Source organism: Centropristis striata, chromosome 17 (assembly GCF_030273125.1).
Source record: "Centropristis striata isolate RG_2023a ecotype Rhode Island chromosome 17, C.striata_1.0, whole genome shotgun sequence".
In the NCBI taxonomy this organism is placed as follows: Eukaryota; Metazoa; Chordata; class Actinopteri; order Perciformes; family Serranidae; genus Centropristis; species Centropristis striata.
In genome coordinates this window covers 12,303,328-12,313,461 of record NC_081533.1, presented here as the reverse complement: position 1 = coordinate 12,313,461, position 10,134 = coordinate 12,303,328, and the positions used below count along the sequence as shown (strand labels likewise).

Genomic DNA, 10,134 nt, shown 5'->3' with positions numbered 1-10,134 from the left:
ATTCAAGGATCCTGCATTTTATTTGACATAAGGAACCACTTTTGGTTCTACCTTGAACCTTTATTTTAATTAGTTTCTTACTTTATAAAATCCATAAAGACTCTTAGACATAATTCATCCCAGAGCTTCACTGGTTCCACCAATGGACGTATTAGAAGAACTGGATACCGGACCCAAAGATGGTTTTGTTTGCCTGGTGCATTAACCAATAACGTTTTCCTCCTGTTTATAGTATGTTTCTCTCTCTGTCTGGGAGTTCCCCCTCCTACATTATGATGATTTTAAAATCACTTTTCTCTGCTCAAGGCACGTTTTGCAAATAAAACACCTCAATGGACTCACAACTCATAATAGAGAGAGTCATTATTGAGATGTTGAAGTGTTGACCTGTCAACCTGTTATGACTTTAGACATTGAAATTAGTGAAGAACTGAAGAACTCAATAGGTTAAGCTTCCTTGAAGAACCAAAAAAGGGTTCCCCTATAGCATCGACAAGATGAATCCCTTTTAATACGAACTTGAACTTTATTTTCAAGGGTGTATAATCCAGCAAAAGGCTTTTTACATTTTGTAGAATACTGGGCTGAACAAACAGTACATTATCTTTATACTAAAAACTCAGGTTTCAACTCACATGAGTGTTATATTTAGCTATGAAATGGTCAAAATTTTAACTAATATCTCTGAGAATGTTAATCTCAAAACTCCTCTAAACTCCAAAATGTTATCGGCTCTTCTTTGGCACATGCTCCGCCAAGTTTGGCAAAAAAAATCAGGCCTGTGTTCGTAGTGGTTGACAGAGTCATCAGGTTTTATTTTGGGGAAATGATCAGTTGTCCTCATTCAACTGACCGTAACTGACAGTAGTGACAAATGTTATGATGTTAGATGATCAGAAGCTGAAAGTGAGACGGGACGTCACCTCTCTAGACATTTAGTTTAATGTCAGCCATTATTTCTTTTAAGGGCAGAAGCTTTTGCTTCCAATACAATATCCAATTATAGGACGTCTGTATTCCTGGAAAGCCCTCTCTCTCTCGCTCTCTCTCTCTATTTCTCTCTCTCGCTACCTAAATAGGAAACTTTCTAGGATGCGAGTAGGAGGCGTCACCCTGTCGATGGAGTCTTTCTTGAAGACAGATGCTGTTGTTGAGCGTCAACGGGGTCAGGCCTCCCGCTGGCCGACATGGAATTGAAATGTGGTCGGGTGAAACTCTGACGCATCCTCGCTCATTAAGGAAACCATCTGCGAGCGTGTTTGTGTGTGTGAGGGGTCAGCGGAAGGATTCACTGACGAAGATGCTAATAGCTTCACTAATAGTTGAAAAGCCGCGTACAGCAGATCAGCATCGGACTCTGAGCTTTGGCCCGCATCGTGCATGTTGATGGGTGTGCACACACACACACAGCAACACACACTGGGTGTTGTTTTGAAACTCTAGCATCAGTCTACATCCCCAGTGGGCCCAATGGTTCGTCCATCAGTAATTAAACCCTAGTGGGTCACATGTTGGTGTTGAAATGCCCCCTGCCAGGACCACTGGCCTGGCCACACACACACACACACACACACACACACACACACACACACACACACACACACACACTTCATCATCATTTCTCACTGTGGAGATCTGTCAGTCAGCAGGGAGGCTGCATAGAGCTTCACCTGGTAGAAAAACATCATCTGGATGATAAAAAAAAGTCACATAAAGGTCATAATTTCAGCCAAACCTGCTCCATCGACTCCTGAACCTTTACCCGCAGACTCACCGAATGATCCGAATCCCTCCGGTATAATTAGGTGATGTAACTCAGCCTCTAGTGGCCATATTTGGGGACCTAAGTTGATGCCAAAGCGACCACTAAGGTCGTGACTTCAAGGAGCTTTTTAAATCAGCCCTGAAACTTCTAAGGCCAATGCTTACATTATATAGTATGCTTATCCCATTTGTAAATAAACACTAGACACTATGCTGAAATACATATCCCACAATGCACTACTAAATGTTCACAGACAATAGCGGAAGGCAACAAAGGCAAAATGTATGTATTTTACGTATTACGTATTAAGTATATTTGTTACGTTTTTTTTGTTTTCTTTAGTTTAAATCTGCTCCTCAATGCTTTATCTGCATCTGATGTTTTGTTCTGATAGTTTGTTTGTCTGTTGGCGGCTGATTTGGGGCGTGGCTACCTTTGATTGACAGGTCACGAACAAGGTGAGCAGTCATCAGAAGAGAAGCTGAACAATGCGTATCCACGGCAACATGTCAAAGTTTGAAAATTTTAAAAAAGGATGTTTACCAGTTTGGTCTCATAACTTTGACCCTTTCACTGTATTTTCATTTAATGACATTTTTTTGTGAACATTTTGTTCATTAAAAATGTCTTGTTCAACATTTGGTTGGGCTAACAGACACTCCAAGGATTGTCCATGTTTCTTCCTCCTCTTCATCTTCTTTTTCTTAAAGTTTTATTGGCTAACAACAAATTGGTGCATTAAAGCCATCAACTGGTCTGTTTGTTAACACTTTAAACTGTCGCTCTTGTGAGATTTTGATGCGTTCAGTTGCTTTAATCGGTTTGACAGATCATTCAGTCTGTGATCCCCAGTGCAGTTGTTAAGTGTGTGATCCCCAGTATGACCACTTGTCATACAAAAATCTGCTGAAACCATCATGGAATGTGACCTCCAAGTCTTTTAAAAACCTGTAAAGATTGTGAAAGTTGTGTGGTGCGTCCCCAGTTTTAGTTGCAGACTCTGGTGTGCAGTTACACTTTAATTACTCAAGATATAAAGGTGACAAAAACCTTTCAGGAACCTGAAAGGCCTGGTTGCCACACTTTTAGAAGCCAACATTTCTGAACAGATGACAGATACTGAAGGCTGTGTACTGTCAACAACCCAAAAAATGCTTCGGAGATCTTGTGTAACTGGGCCTTTAAGAGAGATCAAATGAAGCCCACACAGAGGACGGAGAGGTCTAATCCTGAAGAATAAGTGAAACCTGCTGATGAGGCTCATAACGAGCTTCTTATTCACACTTCCAGACAGAGAGAACACCAGCCTCCCCTCTGTGTCCCTCTTATCCATGTAAGTCCAATAAAAAAACCTCTCCTTTTATCTCTTTAAACACACATATTTGAGATCCACTGCAACATCTGCTGTACGTCTTATCTCAGCGCTGTGGCTCTCTGGGTTTACTCTGCAGCCCTGTACTGTAACTGTAAGTCATGCCACATAAATACCTGAAAATGTCAATCTACGAGGAAAAAAAGGATTGATATGTCGAGATGGCTTGCACTGACGCATTTAAGAGCCTAGATGTCGTCAGAGAAAGTTTCTAAATCATTGTTTTGAGATACTAAATCACTTTTTTAGATACAAAATCACCATTTTTAGAAACAAAATCACCATTTTTGGATACAAAGTTATTATATTTAAATACAGTCTTTGCAACATTTTGCGTCCATTATACAGTGTCACATTTTAAAAAATATTGTAGTCTTGTAACATCATATAACATATTGTTAGTTTGTGAAATACTTAAATAAATTAATAATAATTAATAAAATACAAAAGAAAGGAAAAAGAAGGAACAAACAAATACAAACAAAAAAAAATATTAGAAAGCTAATATAGCATGAGAGGAAAATGCCACGATTATGTAATTGCAATGTCACATTTTAAATAAAAAATAATAATAATTTTCAAAAATCTTTTATGGATCACTTTTGTACTATTACAGTCTATGTTTGTTTTTTGAAATGCTAAAATGAATTATTAATTTCTAATAATTAAATAAATAAAATTAAAAAGGAGAAAAATTCAAAAAACATTTAAAATGGTAGAACGCTCATATAACTTGAGAGGAAAAATGTACATTTAAAAAAAAGTTCTGGTGGTTGAATATAATGTGGACTTTTATTTAATAATATCTACACATCGTGTCAACTATAGTGTCACATATTTTTTATTTAAAAAAATATATTTTATAGATCTGTCTTGTAACATTATATAACATATTGTTTGTATTGTGAAATACTTAAATAAATGAATAATTATTAATAATCAAATTAATAGAATAAAAAGGTAAAAATGAAGAAAAATTGTAGAAAGCTCATAAAACTTAAGATTAAAATGTGCATTTAAAAATAAAAATGCTTAATGTGCAGTGTCGCATTTTTATTTTTTTTATTGAAAATCTTTGTTTGTTTTGTGAAATACTTAAAAAATAAATTAGTAATTAATAACAATTAAATAATAAAAGAAAGAGAAGACTTTAAAAAAAAAAACTTAAAATGGTAGAAAGCTTATATAACTTGAAAAATGTGCATTTAAATCATAATAATAATTATAATAATAATAATAATCTATTACTAAATAAAAATGCCAATGTAAGTGCAGTGTATAACATACTTTAAGTTGGAAAAAATATATAATGGATTAAATGGATAAATATTAATGTGATAATAGAAAATGTGTGAGGTAAAAAGAAGAAGCCGTTTGCTGAAAACCAGAGCTGCTCTCCTCTCAGCTGACCCCTCATGACCGAAGTGGACTTTGATATTGTTTTGACAGTTGGACTTTGAGGCGCTGCACCGGTCACCTGAGCTGGATAAACAGCGAGCGAGTCATCGTCCCAGAACCACCGACCTGCCAAAAGAGCTCCAGGAATGAGGAAGTGAGTGCTTGTTTTTGAATGTTTTTAACACGAAACCCCCATAAAACACATCAATGATTATCAATTCAGTGGAGAAAAACAACAAGTCTGCAGTCATGTGCTTTTACATTCATTCATAAAGAGTCGGAGTTTATAACGGCACTAAAACAATCTCAGATGTGTTTGAGATAACGTTGTCAGTTCTTCCATTAAATTAAACACAGGTTGCACACAGTAGAGATAACAACAATAAATAGGCCTTTGTTTTGCCAATAATTTGCAAACAAAAGCTGGAAATTAAATGAGCCGAGCTTTATCGGTCTAGTCCTCATGCTACGATAAGGCAGTAATGAACGATATGATACAATGATACAAAATCATTATTTTGAGAAACTAAATCATCATTTTAAGACACAAAATTATTATTTTTAGATACTTAATCACTATTTTGAGATACTCAATCACTTTTTTTAGATACAAAATCATTATTTTTAGAAACAAAATCACTAGTTTTAGATATTAAATCACCATTTTTAGACACAAAATCATTATTTTGAGATACTGCACAGAGGAACAGTGTGCAAAGCATGCTAAAAATAAAAAATTCTCATTTTTATCTCCGTCGTCAAGGTCATGTGTTTCTGTTCAGTTTACAGAAAAACTGCTGGCTTGATTTTAATGAAACTTGGTGGAAGGAATACCCTGACAAAATTTGAAGCAGATCTGAATCACACGGTAGATACACTCACACACAAAAAAATCATCATTTTCATTAAGACTAAGAAGTGGGGCAATATTATGGTGTCGGAAATATTGGAAAAATGAATCCCAGACTGGGAAACTTCACCTTAACGTCACTTGCATTGGAAACAACAACTCGGAAAGTCTGCAAAACTTTTGGTGTATGTCTCATCCAAACAATCAATAAGAACAGTGAATGTCCATTCACTTGTGATTGTACTACTATGTTCAGTGAATGTATCACGGACTGACTGATGCCCAGGCAGAGAGCCACTCAGGGGTCCCGTTCACTTTACTAGTACCTGCAGTACACGAACCGAAACACTGAACGTGGCAGTAATGCACCTATTACCAGTGGTAAAACAGAAGAAGAAGAACACTGGAGGGAGGGGCGGTCTAGAGAGAGACATGAGTCAGGAGAGCTCATCAGAAGTTGAGAAATGAACGGCTCTTTTCAGGAAGTGATTTGGTTTAGTTCGTTCACCTTAAAGATTTGTTCTTTTGATCGAATCATTTGAACAAACCCTCACTATGCATGGTTCCTCCTCTCCTGCAGCACCTGAATGTCCTCTCTGGGGATCACTAATGGTATCTACATTTATCTGGAAGACATTAGGATATCTTGACGTATGGCAATATTATGGTGTCGGAAATATTGGAAAATGGATCGCAGACAACAACTTGGAAAGTCTGCAAAACTTTTGGTACACGTCTTGGCTCATCCGATCAACCAACAAGAACAGTGAATGTACATTCACTTTTGATTGTACTACTATGTTCAGTGAATGTATCACGAACTGACTGATGCCCAGGCAGAGAGCCAATCAGTTCACTTTACTGGTACCTTCAGTACACGAACCGAAACACTGAAGTGGCAGTAATGCACCTATTACACTGGTTACAAACTGCCAGTAAAACACAAGAAGAAGACTTGAGGGAGGGGTGGTCTAGAGAGAGACATGAGTCAGGAGCAGGGACGGACTGGGACTAAAAAACGGCCCTGGAGTTCGACTAGGTCCAGCCCAAAGCCATCGGCTCGCGGAAACTCAACAACAACAACAACAACAACAACAACAACAACAACAACAACAACAACAACAACACCTGGCATGAGTGTCACAATACTTTAATTGTGGCTCATGATACTATACCATCCAATTATCCAATTGATTAAAACAGCAAATTATACCATGCTTTTTAAAAATGAATTTATTACTTAATAATCTTAATTAATTTATGCAATAATTAATCTAACTGCACAAATAATAGTACCACATTTTAATGAAAATACACCATTACAAATGTAACATCTGTATTCAAAGTCTTCAAAGTTTTAGTAGTATTTACTGTGACGTTACCAAAACTTTAAAAAGTAAAAGCACAACATATTTCTTAATATTAGCTACTACTGCATATGGCATTTTACAGCTAAAATGTTTAAGTTTAGCTGTTGTAACTACTGTAATGGTTATTTCATTTCATTTTTTTTGCATTGTACTGAGCAACACAAACTGGGTATAGATAAAAATGCAGCAACCTGAATAACATTTCCTAAAATCATCCCTAGCAAGTAACTCTCTTTCTTCCTCTCTATGTTCCATACTTACTTGCCCTGTTTCTGTCTGTGGAACCAGCTCATCTCTCTGTCCTTCATCATCACAGGTGGACCTATCATGTTGAGGCTGCACTCTCTGGCTTCTTCACTCAATTGGATGCTAACTTGTGCTCCAGTGGTGCTGCTGGTGCCATATTGGCTGTATCCCAAAGTAAAGGATCCTTCCTTGGTGGGATCCTTCCCTCAGAGTCGGGTCCTCCTGAGACGAGACCAGAGTCCTTCCTTTCACTGGTGTAACGCACAAATGGAACAGCCTTCAGAGTGTGCAGGTGTGTGTCATTGCGTAATTGGACGTCCTGCTTTAATTCAGCGCTGCAGTTTAAAAACAGTTGTTTATAAATAACAAAGGATTATAGAAGACTGTCGGTCCATGTTAACACAATAAACAAATGTATAACTTTCAGAATGGCATAGCTACATATACTTTGCACATAGTACATCATCTGACGCATATAAATTAACTAAAAATAACTTTAGCGACTGAGACGGCATTGATTAACTTAACCAGCAATGTATCAAGATTACGTTTATTATCTTCTAGCTAAATATTCTGGCATTTGTTTATGTATATGTTTTTGCTTGACTTTGAGCACAAGTTTTGTAAGTTATGTGACAACATTCAGTGTAAACTGAAAATACTTTACATTTCCCGGTAGACCGGTGTGCGCAAAGCATTATGGGTAGTCGGAGCGCACGGAGGATACACATATGCATTCTTGGAATTTGGGCAAAAGAAGGACTCTGGACATTGGGACAGTCCTTCGGCAGATGTCGATGACGTAGTATCCTTCAAATCCAGCCGTTTGAGGATCCTTCCTTGACATTATCATTCCTGCTTTGTTGGCTTCGGGGATAAGTGCAAGTGAAATTACCGTTATGACCCCATATTGGCTGTAAAGAGCAACATCTCAGCTTTCAGAAAACATTGGAATTTTCCTGATAGCGCAAACTGTTTAGTTATTATAGTAAAAGTGTCGCCGACGCAACATTCGGTAAACTTTGGATGCTGTGCTTTCACTGTGTGCAAATTCTTCAGTTCAACCATGATATTATAAATCACATTCAAAGAATACATATAGGGGCAACACTGCATAATCCTTTTTGGTTGATATGAAATGTATTTATTTAGCTCCAACTAAATAGCTGCTGGTTAGTGAACATGCAGAAACATATCGTCACACTGTAAAATAATCGCCTAAGTCATTTTTTGTCAAAATTGTTTTTTTGCCTAAATCATCTCCTCATGACGCCACCTATGGTAAAATCTCCTACATCCTCAGTTGATCAGATCATGTGATTTTACCCCTTTAAGATAATGGCCTATGTCAAGTGTGTGACTTAAGCGGATTTATTATGCCTAAGTAGAAATAAAATGCGACTTAGGCAATTTTTTAACATGCCTTTGTGACTTAAGTAAGATATGGTAACACTTTATTTTGAAGGTGTCTACATAAGAGTGACATGAGCATGTCATAAACATGACATGGGATGTGTCATGAACATTAATGACACTTTGAAGTAACATTAATGCTTATGATACTTGTCATGTCATGTTTCTGACAGGCTTGTGTGACTCTTATGTAGACACCTTCAAAATAAAGTGTTACCATATCTTGCTTAAGTCACAAAGGCATGTTCAAAATATTGCCTAAGTCATTTATTTCTCTTAAGTTACATAATTTACACACAGTGTTATTACTATGCCAATAGCCATCCTGTGTTACATCCTTTTTGAGTGAAATGATCAATAAATGTTACATTTTTGGTGAAGTTTTTTGTGTTTCCTGCAAAACTTGAAAAAATGAGTTTGGCAATTATTTTAACAGGGTGACGACATGGTAAATATGTTTACTGAGACTGGGATGTCTACACTCAAAATTAAAAATCACCCCTAAGATGGATAAACCAAAGGAAATAAAGGCAAAATGTGTTATGACCTCTTTGAATCTCACACCACACAGCCCATTACAAAACAGAAAGTCCTCTCTGGGGATCAATAACAGTATCTTCAGTTATCTGGAAGACGTTAGGATTCCATGTGTGGGACAGACGTCACTTTCCTGACTGCAGGAGGTTTTTAAAAGGAGTTTATCAGGAATATTTCTCAACCCTTGAAAGAATCACAAGGCCCTGCAGTTTCGGTTTGAGTAAACACGTTGAAAAAACACGTTTTTCAGATGACACAAGTGATTTTTAGCTCCTCCAGGTGCTGAGGTGAACCGCTCCAATCAAAGCACGTCTCTGTTCAAACATTTCAAACAGTCACTGTGTCAGAAAATATGTTTGCCTGAGAGTCGGTGTTCAGCAAACACACACAAAGATTAACATTTCTGGTACATTTACACCAGATTATTTGTCTTCAGTGACGTCAAAAACTGGAGTGTTTTGTAATATTAGTATGAAAAATAAAGAGTTGGTGTGGAAGAGCTATTCAGATACTTTACTTTAGGGTTTCAATGCAGGACTTTTACTTTGAAGTGGAGTACTTTCAGTGTGGTAGTACTACTTTTTTTTTTTTTAAAGCAGTAGTATGTAATCAGCAAAATGTACCTTAATTTAAAAAGTAAACTAATGTGGTGACATGATTGTTTAAAATATTAAAGCATTTAAGGTTTATGAGTTATTATATGGGTGAAACACCATAAAAATCAAATCAATTTAATTTTTATTTATTTAAATGGTCATCATTTATCGATACAAAATATACAGTTCTGATGTTGATCTTTTCATTTAATATTTATTGAAATGTAATTTTTACTGGTACTGGTATAAAATATTGTTTGCATACGTCTTTGCATGTAAACTATTAATTCAAATTATTATCTACATTTTTGAGAACCAATAGTTTAACAAAATATATCACTTTTTTTTCTTACACCTCAACAAATCACTCATACATATATATTTTTTATTTTATATAAAAATCACAATTTTAAAAATACACAGTACTGATGAATATTTATCTATTTATTTAAATCATTTTACTGTTACTGAGCCCAAGTATTAATATTTATTTCTCTATTTTAAACATTTAAATAGTCAGTCATTGACTCATACTCAAGACTTTGTATTTATCTTATTTGTTTTTATTTATTTATTCTCAGGTTTTA

The 10,134-nt window shown here is 36.1% G+C and overlaps 1 long non-coding RNA gene across 1 annotated transcript; it reads left to right on the top strand.

Moving 5' to 3' along the window:
- The first annotated feature begins 2,470 nt into the window (after positions 1-2,470).
- LOC131989950 (uncharacterized) lies at positions 2,471-8,363 on the top strand. The gene is made up of 4 exons (XR_009396008.1): positions 2,471-3,098; positions 4,587-4,689; positions 7,072-7,293; positions 7,681-8,363. It is a non-coding gene; the product is annotated as an uncharacterized LOC131989950 (long non-coding RNA).
- Positions 8,364-10,134: the final 1,771 nt, after the last annotated feature.